Consider the following 24,940-nt stretch of genomic DNA (forward strand, 5'->3'; position numbering starts at 1 on the left):
CGTCATAGTGGAGAGCTTCGGAAATATCGACCACTTGCGTTTCTTTAACGTGCCCCTAAATCTCAGCACACGTTCTCTTACTATAACGCCTCCACCGAAATGCCACCGCCTTGGCCCGGATTCCAACCCGCAACCTTCGGGTCAGCAGTCGAGCTCCATACCCACGAGACCACCGCGGCGGACATTACTGTCAAGATAATTTCGAGAAAGTCAGCAATGTTTCGGCTAACTCGAACGAACATATTTGCAACTCCAGCCAGACACGCACACTCATGATGAAATGACGTTTCCTTCGCCTTGTGGGAAAGGGAAGGAGCCTGTGATATAAAACAACGTCTGAAGAAGGCCTCGAAAGCCGTCAATAGATTTAGGTCCGAAATTTCGAAGTATAAAAGAACAAAAAGAAGAGCACGTGCAATGACGTGCAGGTGATAGGCCGAGTTTTTTCGTTTTTATGATTAACGTAACTTCTAAACATGTGCGCAGAACACCGCCCTCACAGATCTCTAGTGCATCGCTGCCTATACATCACAAGATAAATGCGGCAACGAGGAAGTATTGATGAGAACACATAAGCTGGTACCAACATCAGCATGAAATGAATAATTAGCCTGATCCACTGTATTTCAGCACGACAACATAACTATTTGTGTTAAGAGCAGCATATGCTAATTGAGCCTGGTATTATACCCAACATTGCTGCGATCGCGTTGCGCAAACAGTAAATTTTAGTATATATAGGCGCTCTGCCTACACAACTGTAGCGTTCTCAATCAGCTGATTACCCCAATACTATACCACGCTTCGGGGTATTTGTTGGGTTTTGGCAACAGTGAAACTAGCAGTAAGTTGATTAAGGTTTTACTGATGCGAGGTGGTCACCGTCACTAGTGCTGTACTTTATCTCCAAGTTCTCGCAGAGAAAATTTTTAGGACTGCCCAAAGGTTTGCCGCCTTATAGCTTGTAACCACTCTGAAGGTGAAGCACCAGGGTAAATATTTCTTTTCTGTTATTCATATATTTCTTTACAGCATCGATTACTTTGCGTGACAGAGGGACACACAAAAGGATAGACAGGTTTCTTATTCAGTCGACGTAGAAGCGCTTAAGTATTTACAAATTTTCTAAACGGTACGCCGGAATTAGTGTCCATGGCACTGGAAAGCTTTCTCGTTCTGCCAGCTTGACAACGTTGGGTTTGAATGCAATAACGAAAATACGCAATCAAAACGGGGTCCCCACTACTTGCTATCCCTCTTGCCAACATATTTTCTTCTCATTTCAAAGAGCAATATGAGGAATGATAGTGATCCGACACTATCACCATCATCATCATAATTAACCTGATTACGTTTAAGCCCGAGGTACTAACATAGCCTGACTCAGTTAAGTTGAGCCCTCTTTGTGAACCACCAGGTTTCTGCTGCTTAGGTAAGTACCGGTAAAATACACTTGTTATATACCTTCCTTTTGAGTGACAGTGGTAAACTACAATTCATGATTTGAGAATGCTTGACTACGCTCACCGCAGGGCGAAAACCGCTGCCATGTTCGGCCGTTCAACCAGGTCCCGTGCTTGCTGCTGCCACGTTATATCCGTAAACTTTTTAATATCAACTGCCAACCTAGCTTTCTGTCTCCCGTCACGCATTTCCCTTCTATTGGTACCTACTCAGTTTCTCTTAATGAACAGCGGCTGTCCTGCCGTCGCGCTACATGCACTGTCCATGACCATTTCTTCTTCTTGATTTCAACCAAGACCTCCTTAACGCCCGTTTGTTCCATGACCCATTCTGCTCTCTCTTGTCCCTAAGGTTACACATATCATATTCCTCTCGATTACTCGCTGCGTCGTCCTCAGTTGAGGTTGAACCCTATATGTAAGCCTCCAGGTTTCTGCTCCGTAGGTAAGCACTGGTAAGACGTAGCTGTTATATACTTTCCTCTTGAGTGATCGTGTTAAACTACCATTCATGATTTGAGAGCGCTTGCCGAATGTGCTCCATCCCATCCTACTTTTTCTAGTAGCGTCGGTGCCACGATATGGCTCCCCGGTTATGAACTGTCCTAAGTAGACGTATTGTTTTACCAATTCCAGTGCGTTGCTTTCGATCGCAAAGCACTGCTCTCTTCCCGGACTGTTGCACATTACTTAAGTTTTCTGCATATTAATTTTCAGACCTACCATTCTGCGTTCCTTGTCCAATTCGGTAATCATTGGTTGCAACTTGTTCCTGAGTAGCTCATCAATGCAATTTTGCACACGCCGCTATAAATGCCATAGAACATGCCCTGCACGTTTTTGAGCTAGAGATTGTAACAGCAGTTTTAAACCACCCAGATTCGTATCTCTTGTTAATATCGAATCAAATATGATACATTTATACTGTGAATACCTTCCACAGCATGTAATCCTGGAGGCATTTCAGACAGGCTGAATCGTTACTGGTTCCGGTATGCGCCAGCAATCTACAGTCAAAATGTCGGCTTTCCAAGCGACTACAACTGCGCCACAGCATGGTCGCAGTGAAATAAGACTCCTCAGCCATGCGACACACCTGTTTCCTTGCATCTCAGATAGTGCGTATGAATCGCAGAGCGCACTTGTGTTTCCAGTACAATGAAGTACGAGAACCTGCTGTCTTTTTAAATGTGAAGCGTTTATCAGCGGACCAATGGCCTTTCGACCGTTTCTACCAATCTAGTTGTCTACGTCAGATGCTCTCATTGTCATCCCCTTAACTTGGTGTATATTGTCAAGTGGTCGTGACGTCGACGAAGGCAGCAGTCGGCGTTTGCAGGATGAAACTGTTTATTTGGCCGAACTTGTGGCCGGAAAATGAGAACTAGAACTACAGCAATACACGCTGTACAAAGATAACGGCGAACAGGGCGTCGTCCGTCGATCAACTGACAAGCGATCAAGCGCGTCGGCTTTTATACAGGCGCTATGGAACTTTCCAGCAATATCGCTGGTGGCGGCGTTATCTCTCGACAAAGCTGGAACATTCGCGTGCGGCGCGCAATCTTAACAAAACGATCTACAAAAATCGTGAAGCTTCTCGAACACTGCATCGCGGCCAGCGTCCAGCGTTGACAACCGTCCTTGCTGGTCAAACTCGAACACATCAAAATAAAAAAAAGTAGCGGGCGTGGCAATATCAAAGTTGGCTCAGAAGGGTATGAATACATAACGCACATGACTAAGAGGTTATCACATAAATAATATGACTAGCCTGTCGCGTGCGGCACGAGACCGTTTCCTCCCGTCACGTGTGGGATAGACCAACATAATAGGGGCTGTGGAATGTACGTGAGCGCCACAGGTGATTCACAGTCTATGTAAATCCAGGAGCATGGAGAGAAGACGTTGGGCATTTTGATGAGAGAGCTTTAAGGAGCCCGTTCCGCACAAAATCCGGTGTCGGCGTTATCAGTGAGAGAAAAATCCCGACGGAAGCGTATTATCAAAATCTAAATTCGAGGCGGAATCAAACGCAGGCATTCAGCGTGGCGTTCAGGTAACGTGTTATAGAGCTATGCCAGGTCTCCGAAGTTATTTGCGAAAAACCTATGCAGGCGCCATGTCGCGGCATTATCGGGTGTGGATGAAGTGCTGGATATCCGCTTATATAAGAATGCAATCAAAATTTCATATATATTCATATGAATAGCCAGGTATACCGATGCGCTGTTCGACCCCAAAGAAATACGCGAGCGGGCGCTGCCTGTGATATGCACATTACCGCGCCTTAGTGTCCACTTTGCAACCAGCTTTGGAAAAAAAACTACCACAAAAGAAAAAAAGATTAGTATTTGGTTTGACGTGGGACAACCGCAGTACATGCCAGAACTATGCATGAGGAACGACGTAGTGGGTCAATTCAGATTATTCCTGAACAATTAGAGCCCATTTACCATGCACCTATATCTCGCGTTGTTTTAGTGACTTGGCTGTTCCTTCATTTTACCTGTACACAAAAGCGATTCGTGTGGCCGGAATTATTGCCTTCGCTTTTGGTCTAAGCGGCGTGACAACTTTCCTGCTGAGCTACGATAGCTTATATTCGGGAAGCCAATTGCGTAGGTTGGTTTCGAGCTTTACTTTTAAGTGCGAAAGTGCAAGTAGATAAATAGTGCACTTTCTGTGCGCATACGGCAGTCACCCTCGATCCTTATCCTGCCTCTCAATATATCATTATACACTGTGTATGCTGAAGGAAAGGAAAGGAAGAAACAAGCGGAAATACAGGGAGGTTAGCCAGTTCTTAGACCGGCTGGCTACCCTGTGCTGAGGGAAGGGGTAAGGGGGATAAAAGATGATAGAAGAGAGATGTTAGAAAAAAGGAGAGCCAGAAAAGGAAAAAGAAAAAGAGATGGGAAAAAAAGGAAACGAGAATATGTCACTTCTTAGAGTCTGTCTCTAAGACCAGTTGTCCGGAAGAAGCGCAATAATGCTTTTAAAGCCTTCTGTGCTGACGATGGACTCGGCCAGGGTCCCAAAACCCTTTGCTGAAAATGCAAGTTTTTGTACGCGCTGCCTTTTTTAATTTCAAACTAAAAACTAACGATTTCCCTAAACATTCAATTCCAATGTGCTTTAGAAATGATAGAAATGATCGCCTTCTTTACGGTGTCTTGAAGAGCAATCCCCGTCATCTGTCCAGCACACTTTACTTCCTTTAAAACGCTGAGCTTTCGACAGTTTTGTGAAAATTGCTCTCTGGCGCAATGGACAAACTGAAAGGCACGCAATGTACACGACCATAATTTTTTTCGATACAAGATAAACCATATCGAGGAAAATACTTTTTTTCAAGTGCATATTCAACCTCTGTAGAGAATGTATAATTTGACCTTCGCAGGTTTTCTATCCTGAAAACTGAAATTATCATTTCGTATGGACAAGATGAAGGCATTTCTGGTAATATTAGTTGTCTTCTGCATAATGAGGTAAGCAAAAAAACAAATTGTTTGACCTCTCAATGCTGCGCCATGAAAACAGTGTGTTTTTTGAACTACTCGCTTGCTTAAAATTTAGGTTGGTGTTTTCAATTAGACTGCGATATTTATTGCGAAAAGTGGTACATGTTACAGTATTTCCTATATTTGTAAGTTATTGACTGTGTCAGATAACTTTTCGCTATAACATTTCGAGCTAATAAACGTGCTCTACAGTGGACCACTGCTAAAATGATGAAATTTAAAAGTAATAGAATTAAAGACAATATCATCGTCGCTGCGGACCTGCCTTCATATGTAGGCTAATAGCTGACACAGCAAGCAGAACTGGAAGCCAGCAACAATTATAACGTGTGAGATTCTCAAATGCAATAAACCTGACATAGTTTGGCGCAGCACTGATCCCTTAAATAACTGCCTGAAGTTCCATTCCAAATTGAGAAAAAATTGGACGGTTAATAATTTTTTATCATTAATTTTTGCGCCAGAAGTAGTAGAGCGTGGAGCTTCGGGTAATTAAAATACTAACTTCTGAAAAAACAGAATGTTAGCGTATTTCATGAGAAGTAGGATGAAGACAACCTTCTGCGTTACAACCTGTTTTAGATGTGAGAAATACAGGAAATGGCACCCCGTGAATACAAGAGCAGGGTCTATAAAGCTGGAGAGAGAAGGTGAATATATATATATATATATATATATATATATATATATATATATATATATATATATATATATATATATATATATATATATATATATATATATATAAGGCTTATATGCGTGAGAGTAGCTTCGGTTGCCCCAAGGTTATAAGCATAACGTAGATGCGCCCGCATCAAAAAACTGGTTGTTGTTTTTGTTGACGTTTCGGCGGGAGCCCCGTCTTCTTCAATGCATAATATTTACAGCGTGTGTGTGTCCCCTTATAACATCTTATGAGTAGAGGGGAATGGGCGGAAAGGAGGGGACAAGAGGAACGTAACAAGAAAAAAAAAAGGAACAGGATGTCATGGGGGTTAGTAAGAATGATTTTGCTTAACGCGAATAGTGTGTTAGTTTAGGAAGCGGTGCCATATTTTGAAAACAATACAGCCTCCGCGCCCCACCTTTCCCAAAACGGACAGTGTAATGACCCCGAATATTTAGTATTGCACCTTCCGGTGTGAGGCCACGGGCGGCATTTTTGACGTTCTTCCTCGACATTTAACGTGTATCTCTCGCTGTACCACTGAAATATACAGATGAAGAAACGGCGATCCCTTACGGTCGAGCGCTACCTTTTCAAATGATATGTTCCACCGATTCGGACTTCACCGAAAGCTACAAGAAACATCGGGACGCACTAAAGAAACAAAAATATCAACCCGAGAGTATTGACGATGCTATTAAACGGGCTTATGGTGTTGACCGCACATAACTTTTTATTCGAAAGAAGAACGCTGCGCAGTACAACACTAATGTGGTTTTAACACAATACGCATCGGCACCTAACATAAACAGAGTTCTTCAGAATCATTACAACTTACATTTGCACAGCGAGCACCTTAAAGGAGCACTGACACAAAACTTTTGCACCTTGCTTTTTTTGTTGCAAGAGATAGCTTATGATCCACTTACCACGGCTGCAAACTGTGTTTGCGCGAGTGCACGACGGTTATTTATTTAGAGACGTTTTTAGATCGCCCAGTCGCAGTTTCGGTTTCAAAGCGCACCGAGCTAGGCAGCACTACTTCCGGAGGACGGGTAAACACAGCTGGCCACGTGACCACGCGAAATTGTGACGTAGGCGACGCGCGAGAGCGGATGCGGCGGGTGCCGCACTTACGGTTCATCTGCTACGCCAGTTCGTCTCACGCGGGACGCTTCGAGCTGCTTGCTTTTTGATCCGCGTTTTTCACGCTAGAAGTGTGGACGTCGTCCGTGTCGTTGCCAGGCATGGTTCTAGCAGTCAATAGAGCGTTTTAGCCTGTCCGGTATTAGAAAAGGCGTCGCGTAAAACCAAATAAAGTGTCCCCAAGGTGTCACTAGGTCATGTGGCGCCAGCTATGTAGGATTAGAAACCAAAAAACGCGTAATCTATGTCCTCCGAGCATTCGGAAGCGCCCATTTCAACTCGTTAACCCTACAGCATCGATTATTTGATTATGGCTCTCAAAAACGGCGCCGAATCGGACGAATACATTGCTCTCGAAGCTTAAGGACACGAATCTAAAGCAAATGGAAGCATCAGTTTGGAGCTTACACGCTACAGAGCGCACGGCGGCCACTTGATAGATTCGAAGTGGGCGACAACCGCTTTTGACAGTACGGCCATGTTTTTCTGAGGCGCGAATGCCTCGCCGAAGAAGCTTGCCGTACACGTTGGACAGCTCTTGCGCATGCGCCGACGGCCGACGTTCTGCGGCAACACGCCGTTGCGGCAGGCTTGCCGCTAGCGTGAGCGGCCATAACATCTGCCAAATGGCACGACCAGCGAACAGCGGAAGGGAGCAAAACCAACACACGCAAAGCCACAGGCACGCAGGAAGACATGGCAGGTAGCACAAGCGCACAAGCGCAGGGCACAACCAGCAACCAGCCAACACAAACTCGTGACGTAGGTTTGTTTACATATCCGCCGCGTTGATGTCGGCGTCGCGAGGTGCTCGCATCTCGCTCAGTCGTGCGGCATGCGCTTTAAAATTTATTTTAATTATGTTCTAGGCTATATTGGCCCTTGATATTTCGTAGACGTTGTGTATGGCTCCTTTAAAACTATCTTTCCTGACCCCCCACGTGTGGTATATCGTAGATCGAGGAACTTACGCGACTTACTGACATCGTCAAAAATTACCCCCGCAAATTATTCTGGTTGTCAACCTTGCAACAACCCTGTTGCACCGTATCCAACCACATGACCAACATAAGTTATATAAACAGCACGGCTTCAAACATTCATCTCAAAATAAAAAGGTATTTTGATTGTGGCACAAGCAACGTTGTGTACATGCTTTAATGCTCTGTGTGAAAACTTCAATATATCGGGCAAACTGAAACCGCTTTTAGACTGCGTTTCAATAACCAGAAGTAACATGCGATAAGCCTACCTAATGTACCTCTGTCCAGGCACGATAATATGCCTGGCCACTTTTTCGATAGACTCACAGCAACTATATACGAATCACGTTTCCCTTCGCACCATGATAGAGAAATTCGCGAGTCATTCTTCATACACAAGTTCAATATGCTGTCTCACCTGGCATAAATGAAATTCCAGGCAAGCTGACGTTTCTTTCGGCGCAGAACTAAGTTCTAGCATCATCACAATCTAATCATAATCGATGTATACGTAGATTTTTGCTGCACGCTTTCGTTGGATGGGTTTTCTTTGCTTTTTGATGTCAATGGTTGCACCCTTTCAAATTGTTTAGTAACGCATCTTGTCTTGTTCAAGCGATTTTCTTTTACTATAGGCGTTTGCAGAACTGTCGTTTTTGTTTGTTCTTGTCACTGGTTTCCAAATTGGTAGTCACACGATCTCTTTCATGGAAGCACCAGTTCAGTCAGATGTGTTTACACGCCTTTGCAGTGATCTGCTGTTCTCACCGTGCATGACTCGCCTTACTGCAGTGAATATTGTGTGATAGTTATAGATCACATGTTAGGGGCCCCTTCCATCATGTGTGCACTGATAAAGGGAGGTCCCCGGCTTAAACGGGGACCTTATATATATATATATATATATATATATATATATATATATATATATATATATATATATATATATATATATATATATATATCTTCTGGCAACTTATTCTGGCTACGGTAATAAACATGGTGAGAAACTTCGTAGTACAATATAGAAAACAAAACTTGTTCGTCTTGTTCTTCGGCCGCCTTGATGATGATATGTGCAGAGCACTTCAGGGGCCCGGGCTGCCGTATGCTGTCCTAGCTTGGCGTAACGCAGACAAAACCACGTGTGCTGGCACGCGCTAGCACGTTCGGTCCTGTGTAAGGGTCGAGTGTACCAGAATATTATAGTACACTCTAGTAAGGGGCTGGGTAAAACGCTGTGACCTCTCCCCCTAGCACTCTCTCGGCAATCAGGTAATGGCGTCGGGGAACGAGATTCTGCAGATGCGCAATGAACGCACGTAGCATGCTCCAACAAGAGTTCGGGACGGGTAACAGCAACAGCAACTACAGTAAATTCATTGTGTGTTCCACATACAAGGACGTGTTAACATCGGGCAAGGTGCCCGTGATGAACAGAACTTTAAGTCGACCCATGCTCTCCTTCGCATCCCCACATGGTTCCCTTTAGTGGGAGATGGTGAAATTTTATTTCAACAGCGCAAGCAACTTTAGGATCATTTTGCTAAAGAGAACAATTTATGCTTGAATATTGGAAATACTAGTTTTGAAGTGGTCATGCTGTGCATACTTGCATTTTGGCGAAAATGCTTTTCCATTTAGCTGTTTAAATAAAAACCTCAGAGTTGTTCTCCCACACCCGCGTATCTAGTTTTTGCCTTTTCGCCCTCGCAACCCAGCCACTGCCCAGAAGAGCGCGAGGCATTTGCGTTTGGTGATCGAAAAATTTCGCTCCGCTGGCGAGAGAACAACTAGCGTATACAATGACATGGTCACTACCATGCAATTGTCGAGCCAAAACAGCGCCAGTATCACGGCCACTGGCATTGGTGCGCACTTATGTTGGAGCGGACATATCAAAGTGGCGAAGAGTCGACTGCGACGTCAGTCGCATGGTTAGTTCAGCGAATGTATTGGCTTGTGCAGGACCCCAGACAAAAGCCGCATCCTTCTTGAGTAATTCTGTGAGAGGGCGTCCAACGTCAGTGAATTTGCGCACAAATCTTCTGAAGTAGGAGCAGAGCCCTACAAAGCTTCAAATGTTGTTCGAACAGGACGGTGCAGGGATATCCTAGACTGCGCGAACTATATCGGGATCGGAACGAACACCAGAAGATTCGACAAGGTGTCCGAGGACAGTACGTGTCCGGCGGCCGAAGTGACATTTTGACGAGTTGAGCTGATGTCCTGCCTTGCAGAAAACCGAAAGAATTCTCGAAAGACACTCAAGGTATGTCTCAAAAGTAGGCGAATAGACAATCACGTCATCGAGATAGCGCAAGCAGATTGACCATTAAAACCGTGAAGGAGAGCGTCGAATAATGATTCGATTGTAGCTGGAGAGTTGCATAACCGGAGCGACCTCAATTTATTCTGATAAACGCCATGAGGTGTAATAAAAGCGGTCTTTACGCGGTCCTTGTCAACTGTAATCTCCCAGTACTCGGAACGAAGTTCTATTAGAGAGAAATACTTTGCACCACTGAGACAGTCAAGGGTGTTATCGATCCGGGGTAGGGGGTACACGTATTTTTTGTTACCTTGTTGAGATTTCGGTGATCGACACAGAAGCGCCAGCTGTTGTCCTTCTTCCGGATGAGCACGACATGGAAAGCTCAAGGTCTTGAATGTCCAGTGATGTCTCGAGCAATCATGCTGTCGACTTCTTTTAACACGAAAGTGTTTTATGCCGGGGTCCACCACGGCTCCACTGACGCATTTCTGTCACGGATATGACGTTGTAAAATATAAAGACTAACATATGGCAAAGAAAAATCTTGAAGAAAAAAATCACAGCATACCCACGGAGTGAATGATGATGAGTGGGCGAAGCTGAGGAGGTTCATCGGTAAACCGTGAATCTTCCGTGAATTCTGCCCAGTACATCATCACCGACGTGAGATCGGGCGCGTTTATACTAAAGGTTCGATGAGAGTTATGACGACTTGCAGCTCACTTTAATTTTACATGTACGCTGTGAATTTTCATTGTTTAGAAAACCATTGCTTTAGAAAACTTCTGGCGTCTTTCGTTAAGCAGCTGGCGTCTTTTCGTTTTGCTTTAGAAACATCTGGCGTTATTTTGTTTTGCTTTTAGAAAACATCTGGCGTCTTTCGTTGGTTTATTTCATCTATCAACGGCGTTCTGAACAAAATATTTATTGTTTAATCACGTACAGGAGAAATCTCACCAGGCACTACCTTGGAGGTAAACAATGGCTGCTAATGGGAATGAGAGACAGAAGAAGTCGACTTTTAGCTAACACTTACACTTCTACTAACGTTTCCTACTGGAACATGCCAATGGCTGCTAATGGGGAATGAGAGACAGAAGAATTCGGCTTTTAGTTAACGCGGACGCTGCGAATTTTTTATTGTTCAACAACGCACAGGAAAAATCTCCCACCGGCACCACCTTGGAGGTCAAGATCTGGTACTAGCGTTACGACTGGTTACGCACTACGACTACTACGACTACGAGGGACGAACGGGTGCCGCCTTAAGGTGGTTCGCCCCTAAAAGTTCCGTCACTTGGAATCGAACTTCCGACCTCTCGATCCCCAGCGCGCAGCGCAAAAGGACTCTGCCACAAACGGCACGTTTTTCGTCATTCTAACGGCGTTCTATTTATGTACACCATTTGCCAGTGGCGGTACTCAGAGATCAGGGTACATCAGCGTGTTTTCGTTATCACTAGCGAGATGGCGCGAAGGGCTGGAAGAGAGCGCTTTAAATGTCGTCGCCCACGCGTTGAGATGAGCGTGTGCCTCTACAGGGCGTGGTCGCTCCTGCGCGCGCGCTTATCTTGTATGTCTTGCGCTTTCGCCGCAAGCTTGCGTTCAAGTTACAGGGAGCAGGAAGGTCATTTCGCTGACCGCAGCGGCCGCTTTTGCGAAAGGAGCGCGCTGCTCACAAACAAATAAGTTACAACTGTGACAGTTCGCGCTCACCCTGTGTATACTTGTGCGTTCGTTTCGTGCGTCCTCCTTTGTATTTGACCAGCGCGCTTTAACTGTCGAGCTGTGACAGTTGTTAGTTCAGGCTCATCCTGTTTATGTTCGTTCCATGCGTCTTTTCTGCTTGAGCAACGCGTTGGAAGTTTCGAGCTGCTTGCTGTTCCTCGCGTGACATTACAACTTGTTGGTATAGCATTCATTCCTTCGCCCTCGGGGCGAAACAATGCACAACAAACGCTCAACTACGTCTGTGAAGACACGTTTTACTTTCGTGTTATACCGATTCCAATGACAGAGGGATCAACCATGTCTTTTTGTATGACTTCCGCTCAATAGAGGAAGCACAAGAGAGCCGTCGGTATAACGGGTTAGCATCACCGGTGTTGATTCGATGCTTCACAACGATTGTCTAGTCCAGTGTTCGGTCATTGGGGTAAAATATGTCCTGATACGATGCGAGAAGGGCAGAAAGGGCTTGCACATATTCTGTCGGTAGGTGAGAGGTGATCATTTTCGTCTTGCTTTCTAAGATAGTTCGGCCAAATAAGGACTGGTAGGTGATGGTTTATTCCCGATTAAGGCGGAAAAACGGCAGTCGCAGGCCTTGGCAGGGTCGCGAAAGAGATACCCTGGGCAGCACTTGAGAGCATATATAGTTCAAAATTTATGATAGGGAGACATGCTGCATTGTCCTGTACACTGATGACCGTATGCAGGAACATGCCATTTGGCGAGCAGAGTAAGGCAGCGTTGGGACACACGACATAATTACCGTCCGCCACAGGTGAATCAGGAGACGTCAATATACGTAACGGCCAGAGTGGGTACACGAATGTAATCGGCAGAGCCCCGCCTGCTCGGTGCAGGATCAGGAGGCTTAATGCATACGGTAGGGCGAGTGCGACAACACCCGGGGCACATTAGATGAGAGCTGAATCAGACGACAAAAAATCAATTCCTAAGGTGATTTTATGCGGACACTGCTCCAATACGTAAAAAAAGCAGAATGTGGCGTCCAGCATTAGTGACAAGGGCAGTACACGTTCCAGTGATAACTGGTGTACGGCGACTACAGCAATCGGAGCGAGTGCGAGAACCTGCTTTAGCTGATCATGGAGGTTCACGTTCATAACAGACACGTGAGCGCCGATGTTGAGTGCTATGACAGGTGCGTCTTAGACATCTACAATCATCAGGTTGTTTTGTCCAAGCAGTGTAAGCAGAGGAATTTGGTGTTGGGTCGTCGAGGCCGCCTCACCTCTAGGATCTGCGCCCATTTGTTTTCCGAGGAGCGGAGAGAGTACAATGGCGAAAGAGAGCAACGGTGAATAGGAGAGCGGAACAGGCAATTTCACGGCGAAGAAAAACTGTTTGGTCGTGCGGGCGATAAGGGTGTAGCAGCATAGTCTTCAAGGTGCGCGGGCAGGTGGAAACTACCGCGGGAACGTTGGTTGTTGGAATACCTCGGCCAGGGCTGTGAGTTCCATGAACTGTGGCAGTGGCAGCAACTATGACGCGCCCGCAAAAGAGGCATTTGGCCGAGTTTTGGTAACGAGGACGGGCGTACAAATTTTGGAGCCCATAAGGTAGACCGGGATGACGGTAATCGGGTCTGTCCACCGCGAAGAACGTCTGGAGTGCTGCGTTGGCGAGCACCTGGCGTACATCGTGAATGGTCGGGGGCACGTGCTTGCGTAGGAACTGGAAAAGCAGCTTCAATTTAGGGGTGGACGAGGCGTACAATATTATCGGTTGGAGCAGGAACAGGTGGTGGACGGATGTCCTCGCACGGTGGACGGATGTCCTCGCAATGGGGATGACGTGAAAAGTGTTGAGTAATCCAATGCCTCTTCGCTTCTACATAGCGTCGGCATTCATTATTGATGCCGTCCACTGTCGACGAGTTTTGAACGTCAGTACAGTGAACGCATCATGCGCGATTCCTTTGAAAATTTGCGCGGCCTCTTCAGCTTCCGGCATCCTCTCATCGACCTTGCGGCAGAGGGTGAGAACATCTTCAATATAGGTCGCGTATGACTCGGTACAGTTATGGTACGCCAGTTCTTTCTGCGCAGCATGACGGTGCCCAACGGGCTTGCCGAGCAGATCAATGAGTTTTTGCTTGGAGACGTCTCAACTCGCGATCTCTTGCTCGTGTTTGCAAAACCACACTTTAGCCGTTCTCTCAACGTATAATAGGATACTGGCCAGCATGAACGTCGGATCCCAGTTGTAGAGTGCGATCACCCGTTCGTAAAGCTCAAGGCAATCCTCGACATCAGCGTTGCCGGTGCCGAAAAAGGTGCCTGGGTCATGCGGTTGTCAGGATTATGGTGTGGCTAGTGGCTGTTGGTTACGGCTCGGTTCGTCGAGGCATGGTTGGTGATGTTTCCAGTTCATTCTCATTCCCGTCTTGAGCAGACATCGCAGAGGCAGCCATGGAGCGTCCACTACGAATTATCGTCGTGAATGTCGAATCTGGTGACCCGCACTCTCTGCCGAAATGTCACGGAGAGAAAAAGCGTCGCAAATATATTTGCATATTATATACAGAGACTCGGAGCCTGATATACAAGGTAGAGCCAAGTCCGTGCGAATATCGAGGCAGCAACCACACTATCGCCTATTTATGAGAATAAAAATAAGACAGACCGAAGCACTATCCATTGAACGAAGATTCTTTCAGGTCAGCCCACAGCGTAAAAAATGATTGAGTCCTTGGTCCTGCGATCCGTGCACGCTAAACACGCGTTTTCATTTATATTCCCTTAATATGGGTCGCGGGGTCCTCATAACCTGCAATCTCAATGCTCGACAGTACAAATTATGTCTACTGAGCTGCTATATCAGAGCTCTCCCCTGAGCTTTTACTTGTAAATGAAGTGTTACCTTCTGTATCCAAACTTCTATGAACATAGGTATGAAAGTGAATCGTACTACATTATTTTCTGGTAATGATGTAAGTCTTTTATTGCACATCTCGAAACATTTCAGATGCGAAAGTCGGCCACAAGACATAGCAATAAATGGGAAAATTGAAGAGCGAATTGATACATCGACCTGCTACAGATATGTGAGTAACAGTATTATGGCAAATATAAAAACATTGAGGATTCATACAAGACAGATGACAATCAAACTTCCTGTTCCTACTTTATGCTCCCATTCCAATGAGTACAGTGTTTTACACAGTACAAACAACTATAAGCTGCATTAGCGTCATTACAGGTAACTTGTAGAGAGAATGAAGACAAACCTAGCATTTATTTACCTTGGCATGACCTTATATCTCTAAAAGAAGACACGTATAGACGACGTAGTACCTAAAGACTCTCACTGAGTTCGTTTTATTGCGACAACCATTACAAAACACTCTAGGCGCATTTACTTACATAGCATTTAACTACCTTTAACGAAAGGAATCAGGCGCAAAAGAGACGAACACAAGAAGTGACATTGGCGAACGCCTACTGACAACTTATTTTATTCGAAGAAAACGGGAATACATATAGGCTCACATTTCGACAGCGCTAATCACATGGTATCCTTAAAAGCGATAAAACTATACGTGATGACGTGTGTTTAACAAAAAAGCACATATGATCGATGACACGTGGTGTATAAGGCGAATACAACATGAATATGAAAGAGCAACAATTGAATAAATGATAACAGCAACAAAACATGGAAACTGATTGCACGGAACCCCCCATAAAGAACATTTTTCCTCTTCCAGACATGCACGGTCGGTATACCACCTAATGCGACAAGTTACTTTACCCTAGTGCTTCTAAAAAGGAGATTTCGCATTCGTATAACACTTTTGATGGTTCGCAGACGCAGTTATCGCCCTTTCCTCTGATACAGAAGGCTTATTTGAGCTCGCGTGCAAGTTTCTCTCGACTCCTACCCAAAACCAAAGTTTCCTTTAGACGAGGAACGCACGCGCAGGCTTTACAATGAATTGCTAAATTGGACCCACTACCTTTGTCAAGTGAACGCTCATGTTCTCTCAACCGCTCATTTAGACAACGTCCCGTTTGTCCTATGTAAATCTACACCACAATTTCCTTGCACGCGACAAATGGTCTTGCGTGCTGGGTTCCGCAGGTCTTCTTGTTTATTTTTTCGTGTTGTTAATCCGAGGGCACAGGGAAGCAAGTTTAAAAGGGGCTGAAAACCATGTACTTATTTGCGACTTTCTTGAGGTTGTGAGCTACGCGGTGAGATTAGGGTAGTACTACTGGTCTCACACTCCTGTATTCTTCTGGTGTGTGTATTCTTGTTTGTTTTCCTTTCTTTTTCTGGAGCAAGGACTCCACTATTGCTGTGAGCACTGTGTGAGGATAGCCTGTCCTTTGTAGTCGTTCAACTTGGTGTTGAAAACTGCCTTGCATGCAATGTTTACATGATTTTTGTTAGCGGACTCCAATGCCGCTTTGGCGATGCCTCTTTTAATGGTCTTTGAGCACGCTGACTGATACGACAAGAGCTCTTTTTGTGCTCGGGGGTTGTACATCCAGTGCACCTCTTCTTTTCCCAAGGTTAGTTCCGGGTCTAAAAATTGTAACTTATTGCTTTCCGGTAGTTTGTAAGTGTATTCCAACCCGTGAATATTTTCTCTGAACACTTTCAGAATTTCTTCAACAGTGCCTGGATGTTCTGATGGATCCTGTTTGTTTAACACTATTACAAAATCGTCAACGTACCTAAATACTTTAAGAACCTTCCTTTTGTCAAACATCTTATCTAAAATTCCATCAACTGCAGAGAGGAAGATACTGCTTAGCACTGGGGCTACACAGGACCCTATACAGATGCCCTTTCGTTACTGTACACTCGATCCTTGAACTGTACTAACGTAGCACTCAGGTAGAACTGTAGTAAACTAAGAAACTTATCCACTGACATTCCAACCGAATTCTGAAAGAACACAGCACCTTTGCTTTCAATGCAGGACTGAACGGCTACGAACAGCTCTTTGTGCGGAATAGAGTAAAAAAGGTCTTTAATATCGACCGAGAAAAAAGTCCCTATAGTGCCACAAGATTAAAAAAAAAACTATTACATCACTTGAGTTCTTTGTCTCGAATGAATCGACTACGTTCACCGTTTTCAGGTGTTTTAAGAAACTGGCTTACATGACGTTGCCAAGATTCACACTCGCTAACAATGCTACGAAACGGAACATCTTCCTTGTGGCATTTACTTACCTTGGTAGAACCTTCTACATTTAAAACGAGACAATTAGAGTCAACGTATGTGAAGACTGCCAAACATTTCGTCATTGTGATAGCATTTATATGAACTCCCCGACCTCAGTTTTCCGTCGCCGTCAGCATCGCTGTGAGGTTCGTTATAAATTCGAAGGGCGAGAACACCACCCCGCTTGCCGTATCTTAAATGTGCGAGTGAAAGCGTGCAAGAACAGCCCACGATCGTGGCTCTTTCACCGCGTGGAAGGCTCAAGTGAGAGAGGGGCGAGGGGGAGAGGTCCCTTAGGGGCGCCGCATGGTCCTGGCAGAAACTGCCTACTTTAACACTTTCGTGACCACGAAAAATTCGGCTGTTTTTGTCTAGTCCAGGAAATATGTGTTCCCTGCCACAGAAATTAATTGATGCTAAAGTTTAGGAATCAAATGAGAGAGGAGGAATTGGATTTTCCAACAGCGTTAATTTGAAACAACGTTGCGCCACAGTGGTCTAGTTCTTATGGCACTTGACTGCTTACCCAAAAGTCGCGGGATCGAATACCGGGCGCGGCAGCTGCATTTTCGATAGAGGCGAAAATGTTTGAGGCCCGTGTACTTAGATTTAGGTGCACGTTGAAGAACCCCAGGTAGTCAAAATTTCCTGATCCCTCCACTACGGCGTCTTTCATAATCATATCGTGGTTTTCGGACGTTAAACCCCTGATATCATGTAGCAAGAAAAAAATGCATGCAAACATCAATGCTACTCTGCACAGGGTAAACATAAAGAATTCCAAATATATGTTTTCAGCCTAAGATCCTAATAGAATAATACCTGAAATATAGGCTCTGTAAGTGCAAAATTTACTTACATGCATACACAAATGTAAGCACTGTGCCTATCATGCTACCGCGCGACGTAGTTTCTCGACGCTGTCAAACAAAGGCTGGTTGCACATGTTTTGCATAAAACATTTTTTTTCTGTTCAACTTTTCTTTCATCGTAGCTGTTCTGGTATTTTTCAATTTTTTTTTGTGGTTGGTGCAGGGGACCCTGAGTCGCCTTCCCGTGTATACGCTGATATGAACAGTGTACCCCGTTTCCGAATCTTCCAAAACCCAAAACTTGCATTCTCATTTCACCACTTTGTCCCTCATGTACTGCCGAATACCAGACGGACCTTTTGATTTCATCATTTCTTGTCCACGGAAAGGTTCCGACGTGGTTGAGAAAATAGCGCGAATGAATCGTTCACGTGTTGCAGCAGAGAAAACCCGCGGTGAAACTTCCCGTCAGATGCGACGTTGGTGTTTCTTTAGATTAGAGGCTCAAGAAGGCAAACAACGCCTTGAACTTTTTCCGTGGCATCACTGATGGTGGAAGGCCCGGAAATATGGGTCGTCGACTCCACTAGCAATTTAGGCGCGGGACTTGGACGATTCCCGTGTACACCAAAATTCTCACGAACTGGCGAATCTCCTTCTCAGTGACCTCCTTTCAGGGCCCGTCCCTCTTACTGTGCGTTGGTTTTTGAAAATATGCATCCAAGCGTACTTATTTATGCGGTTGCATATCTCTCTGATATCTTCTGCGATGAAAAACTACACGAACAAACCACTGCGCGGCACTCCGGAGCGCTAGGTCAACTTCCACTCCGCGCCGTCTTCGCGGAGAAAACTCCGCTCCTTCTGCAGGCTGCGCCAAACGCTCCCGCGCGAACGACGTTGACACCTTGCAGATCAGAACTATGACCTTTGATACGCACTGGATACGTTTACGTCAAGGAGCGACAGCAACAAAACGCCCCGAGAGGAGATCGAAATTTACCGGTGGATGCCCGCTGATGTTGCGGCGCGGTTTGAAGCCATGTCGCTGTCCGTGCTGAAGTCGGAATAATTAAAGTCGTCTTCCGAGCCTGTGCTGCTATCATCATCCAGAGGTTCCCGCTCAGATTCACGGAGTCGCTCAATATTCACCGTTTTCGTGTACCACCCGCGAGCGATGTCGACGACACGCCCGAAACATCGAGCGCTCTCCTCCCCGACTTCGAAGGAGCTTTAAAGGTCTCCCCGCGGCGGAAAAAAGAAACTCACAAGCGAAACGGATGAAGTACTTCTTCTTTTACCCTTTGGAGGGAGTGAACTGTCCAGAAGCGCTCAGAGAGCGCCAAAATTTGAAGTTGAAGTCATCGTTAGCTTACTAACGATGGGAATCGGCGCGGTCACTAAAGTGTTAAGAAATCGCACGCGCTGCCTTTGCAAGGACCACCAGACAGCACCCACCCCTGTGTATTTTGTGCTCACACCGCTAAGTTTTTCTATAATGCATGAGCAGCAATGAGGCCGCTATACAAGCTACGTTTTATAATGGCAGAGTTTGAGTTGCGCCTGGTAAGCTCCTCGCATTACTTTGTGTGACGTTGCAATTTTTTGCTATCTTATTTGTTACTTTCTCCTTGCGTCGAAACAGTGAAATTATTCATGTTTAAAATGTAGTCCTTCAACAACATCTTAGGGAGCAATACTGCAAAGCTGCGCGACGCGGGAAGCAAACTTGCTAAACGCACATCTTACAAGCTAAAAATTGCAATCACATTCATAGGGATTTCTCAAAAAGTAAAGACATTTTTCACAACAGAACCTTTACTGTGCAGTCAACTTCACTCAAAGTTAGATAGCTGTGCAACACCTTGTTAATGAGTCCTCATCAACTATGAGTCACGTAGCTTGCGAACTTTTGTAGTGATGGGGGACTGAACAGTAAACCTTTGCTTGTTTCATCAAGGACTCACAAGTGCCTCAGTCGAAACACCGGTCATGTAATAGTTTCGTAATACATGGCCACTGGTAACGGCATTTCGCATCTAATGCCCGGAGGCCAGGTTCTGTGAATCCGCAGAACGACCGTATGAGCACCCGCGTATGCAACGCATCTCTCGCTATTCTGTCAAGCCCATTCAGAGTGATGTGTGCGCGTCGTGCTTCTGTCCACTCTGTTGCTACTAAGTGCGTTAAAATAGTAGATGAATTACTAACACGGCAAAGCCTGCGCTCTGTCACCGATTCCAAGGTCTGGGACGGGGCGTCAGTACGGCTTCGCCGTAGCTTCGCTGTAAAATTGGCCTCGTATTGGCAAGGAGTGCTTATTACAAAACGTGGCTGATCCCCCTTTCATAGGAATCGGTATAACACGAAAGTGAAACATGTCTTCACAGGGGTAGTTGAGCGTTTATTGTGCATTGTTTCGCCACAAGGGCGAATGAATTAATGCCACAGCAACAATTTCTAATGTCGCGCGAATAACGGCAAGCAGCTCGAAACTTGCAGCGCGCTCTAAAGCAGAAAGGAGGCATGAAAACAACATGTAAAGGAAGAGCGCGAACTAACAACTGTCAGAAATGTTAGTTCTTTGCGTGTGAGCAGCGCGCTCTTTTCGGAAACGCGCCCACTGCAGCGAGCGAACTGACCTGTGTTCTCTCTGAATCGTCAATGGAAACTTGCGGTGAAAGGACAAGACGTTACAAGGCGCCCCCATCACGAGGTAAAAGCGCGCACGAGACACCCCTGTAGAAACGCGCTCGCATCGCGACGCGCGGGGCGTCGACCTTTAAAGCGCGCCCTGCGCGCTCTTCACGCTCTTCACGCCATCTCGCTAGTGATAACAAGAACACGCTAAAGACACCGAGCTCTCAGTACCGTGAACGGTAAATGGTGTATGGGAGACCAGCGCTGGATATGTGGCGCGCCGAAAAAGGGCGCCTGGCGGGGCGTCGCGACACAACTCGCATGGCCTCCGCGCCGCAAGCTAATCTCGGAGGCCATGCCGCTCGCACTCAGACGACCGGCAGCACTGTACAGCGGTGAGCGCACGCGCGTGCGCCGTTGCCGTGCTTCATTTTGGCGCGAACAGCTCTAGCAGCCATTGCGCCAGTAATAGTGCTCTATGGTCTAGTGAAAAATAACTTTGTCCGAAGGCTACTTTCTCAGGAAAGCACTGGAAAACGGAGAGAAGCCCTGCAAAGCATACTACGTCTGTGCATACGGCGTCGAAGAGACAGTGCTGTGCCGTGGTGGCGACTCCGTCGTCACAATTTTCTTTTTGCGTCCTGGGATTTGTGTCAAGCTAGTGCAGGCTCACAAGCCTCCATAAAATAAGTACATGCTGCGTCGATAGCAGCTGCCCACAACTGCAGTAAAATTAAAATAAGAGGAAAGGGGTGGCTGCGTCAACGTTTTTCTGCCGTGGCATGTCTGCCCAGCCCGCGGTATGTATGCACTCGGACGTTGATCAAGCAAATCACCGTGCTAGCAAAGCATGTATGGTGTCGCGCTGTAATGCTCGAGGGCGCGGTATAGATTCCCAGGCATGGTGGCCGCATTTCGATGGGGTTCAAATACAAACAACACCCGCACACTGAGATTTATGTTCACAATAAAGAAACCCAAGTGGTCAAAATTAATCCTGATTCCCACACTACAGCGTGTCTCATAATCATACCTTGTTTGACGCGTAAAACACCAGCAATCGTCGATGTTGATCAAACACGTTTATTCTGAGCAGTCACAGGCAAGCGAAAAAACTAACACAGTACGTTAGGCGAAAAAAAGGGCGAGTAAAAATCCAAGATATTTGACCCTTTTTTAGCAAGGCATAAATTGCGATGTCACTTCACCGCGGCAGCCGATGCACAAAGAAGCGTTACCGCATCGGCTGACTCCAGAATGCAAAGCTTCGAGTAGTCCGCTGCCTTGTTCGTGACAACTCTGTCTGTAGCACAAGTGACGTTCAACAGAGGCATCCATCGCGTGCGTATTTCTCATAACAGTTCAGCGGCTTCCGCGAACGTGCCCCCGTACGCATCTCGTAGACAGACAGCTTTCATTCTGCGTAACTGTTTGCAAATACTGTAGACTCCCTGCCTATCGTATCATATTCACTGCACGCGGAGGCATCAGAAGGAGCTTAGTCGTGGTCAGATGAAAAGATTGTTACATATGCCGCATGACGTATAATATGTACGTTTTATTTACTACAAAACGCCGATTAAATTCTGTTTGTTGGCCCCGGTTTCCACTGGTGGCGCTCACTATCGAATAAATCTTGCAGGCACGCGCAATTCGGTTTAGAAACCAGCCCGACGCCACTAGACAGGAAAGCAAGCGCAGAACATATTGTGCTGGCATGACTACAGGGATGCAACGCCGCATCCATTCCTCTTCATATGTTTTATAAGGAAAAGCATAGAAGGATACGTCCTCCCTCATTTCTACGTATTGTGGCACTTGAATGCGCAACAGTACCGCAAGCACCCTTTAGCTTTGTTTCGGCGATACGCGCCCGCATCGCCACAACCAGTCGCCACTCTCGTCCGCGGGAGCGGCTTTAGTATGCGCGCTTTGACCGCCAGGGCGGCACTGCCCACACCGCGGAATCTCCAGCGCTGGTTCCCTATATAAATAGCTTGCCGTTATTGAGTTTAACAACGTGCGCTCTGTGGCCGAGTGGTTTCGCGCCGCGCGCTGCGGAGCGAGGGGTCCTATGTTCGACTCCCGGCGACGGAACATTTTCTTCGATATCTTTCTTTGCCATCTGTTAGTGTATACTTTACGACGTCATATTGGTGACGAAAAGTGGTTTATGCCGGGTGGACCCCGGCGTAAACCACTTTCGCGTTAAAAACGTGAAATCTTTGAATACACTTGCATTTACTCAGGACGCTACATTTGTGAAGAGCAGGGCATAACCAATGCTTTACTAAACCCGTCGCTTATTCTAAGTAAAGCAAGTTGGCAAAAAATAGCTTTATGTGCTACTACGCTCTTTTGTGCGTCGATATTATAGTTGAATAAAAAAAAAACCGACCGTGCCCCTACTTTTCTTCAGTATTGCAACCCGTCTGTAACAAATATCGGCTATACCAACGCACGTTTCGTGGAATTTGAGTTTTCTTATGTGGGTTTATATATATGTACCATGCGGTACCTCTGTAATTTGCGTTTGGTATTTTTTTCAGAAATGCGAGAATGGGCACGTCTGCCCACCTCATTGCCACGGTTGTAGCGGTACAATCCTTTTTCTAAAACCGCGAGCATTCTGCTACTGAGTACTACTCAACAAATGTTTCTTCTTGAAAATAAAGAATGGTCTGGCAGTGTCGCAATGCCTGTGTTACTTCCACACTCAAATAAAAATATGCATATTTGGAGCTTTAACTGGTAATGTAATACGATAAAAGTAAAGCGGACCGGTTAGAATTCCGCCATATGCGACTACCTTACATTGGCTTTATATTATATGCACGTCATGCTATCAGCAAACAACAGAGTTTTGGCAATATGACGCTGTTGAAGCTCGTGCGCATGGCGGTCTAGTGCAGGAACTCAAGCTTTCTATTCTTGCACGCTTCGCCTCTTCACCTCAGTGCACACTCGTCCTTCGCGAAAGTGCACCACGACCCAAACCGATTGTATCGTTTGCTGGAAGATAATGAGTGGAAACTGACCCCTCATAAAATGTCGTGGATTGATTTCATAACAAATAAAATATTGCAATGCGGTTAACCTATGGTTTTCGAGTGACAGGCTGGTTTTGCTTGTTCTTGTTTGTTTAAACCTTTGTTTGCTGTGAGGTCGAGGCGAAAATAGAGAAAATGATAGCTGCGCAGTGGGAGGTCATGATGAGAATCGTAGAGCTCGGAATACTCTGGCAACAGAATGAGACCGAACAAAGGCTATAAGAGAACGACTTAAAGCGACGGACGCAGAGGCATTGGAGGTCGTCAAGGTTAACAGAGAAGAGGCAGGTGACGGCAGAAACACTAGGTCGTTGATTTCGAGCATGAAAACTACGAAAAGGGATCGGACATGGCAAAGGCAGGTGCACGGACAACAAGGCCGAGCTATCGGGAATTATTTTTGAGGAAAGCAGGAGGTAAAATTTCGGCCGTGACCCATGCTAGTCACCAGGGCAGTTGCGAGGTGCAGGTCATTGGGCTAGGAAGCTTGAACACGTCATTATTGCCGGTGACGAGAAAGATGCACAGATGTAATCAAGGAGAGGGTTAAGAGCGATAAAAGAGTTCCGATTGGGACATTCACAGAACATAAGCTGGGGTAGGGCGTAAGGCAAGGGAGAGAAAAAAACTGAAGTCCCTCTAATAAAGAAATATGGCTGAACATAAAGTTTTCCCTCATACAAACTGAATCAAATACGAATGCTAGCGACCACGCAACGAACCCAAGAAATTCTGAGCGACCCGATGCGATGCTTCGCCTGAATGTACTATTGTTCAAAGACCTCCTTCGGTTCCCTCACTCGTGCTACTTGATGGTTCGGGGGCCGCGCTTGAAAGCACCTCTTCAGGTGGTTCCGCGTCCAGTCACTGGCGTTTGGCCGCGTTGTCCCGGTTGCGAACATCGTGATCAGCGCCTCGACGACATCTGGCTTCCGTATTCTTGATGCGGACGCTGAGATCGGATTGCCAACGGATACGCATGGCTTCTGCATGCCGTTGCCGATACACGAGATCGGTCACACGGGCACGATCGCGATCGCGCTTACGTTCACGCACGCAGCCTCTTCTGCTGTGCGCTGCACCTGCGGCCTACCTATTGTGTAGGCTGGGAACGCATTGCGTGATGCGCGTAATGCAATGCACATACGATATGTGCAGTTCGTTTTGGTAGCGTGGCGTTGCAGTTCTCATGTTCGTATCGGTACAATTTGGTGTGCCAACTGTAGTGTTTTACTATAGACATGCCATGCGCCATTATTCTATTCAGTGTTAAGATGCGTAGACAGTTCTTGTAGGTATAACTGCTGATGGGCTTTTGAACTGTGGGGTTATAAGGTACCTATGTCGCGTGGCATTGCTCTCGTGTGCGCAGATGCGTATATAGTCCCGTATAGTTTCTGCAGATATGCAGATATTTCCATTTTGTATGTGTACTTTCATGAATTGTGTTTTC

At 46.0% G+C, this 24,940-nt stretch overlaps 1 long non-coding RNA gene across 1 annotated transcript; it reads left to right on the top strand.

Moving 5' to 3' along the window:
• Positions 1-778: 778 nt before the first annotated feature.
• LOC119402767 (uncharacterized) lies at positions 779-23,124 on the top strand. The gene is made up of 4 exons (XR_005185917.2): positions 779-992; positions 4,867-4,954; positions 14,775-14,853; positions 22,987-23,124. It is a non-coding gene; the product is annotated as an uncharacterized LOC119402767 (long non-coding RNA).
• The last annotated feature ends 1,816 nt before the right edge of the window (positions 23,125-24,940 follow it).

This window comes from Rhipicephalus sanguineus, chromosome 8 (assembly GCF_013339695.2).
Source record: "Rhipicephalus sanguineus isolate Rsan-2018 chromosome 8, BIME_Rsan_1.4, whole genome shotgun sequence".
Taxonomy (NCBI): domain Eukaryota; kingdom Metazoa; phylum Arthropoda; class Arachnida; order Ixodida; family Ixodidae; genus Rhipicephalus; species Rhipicephalus sanguineus.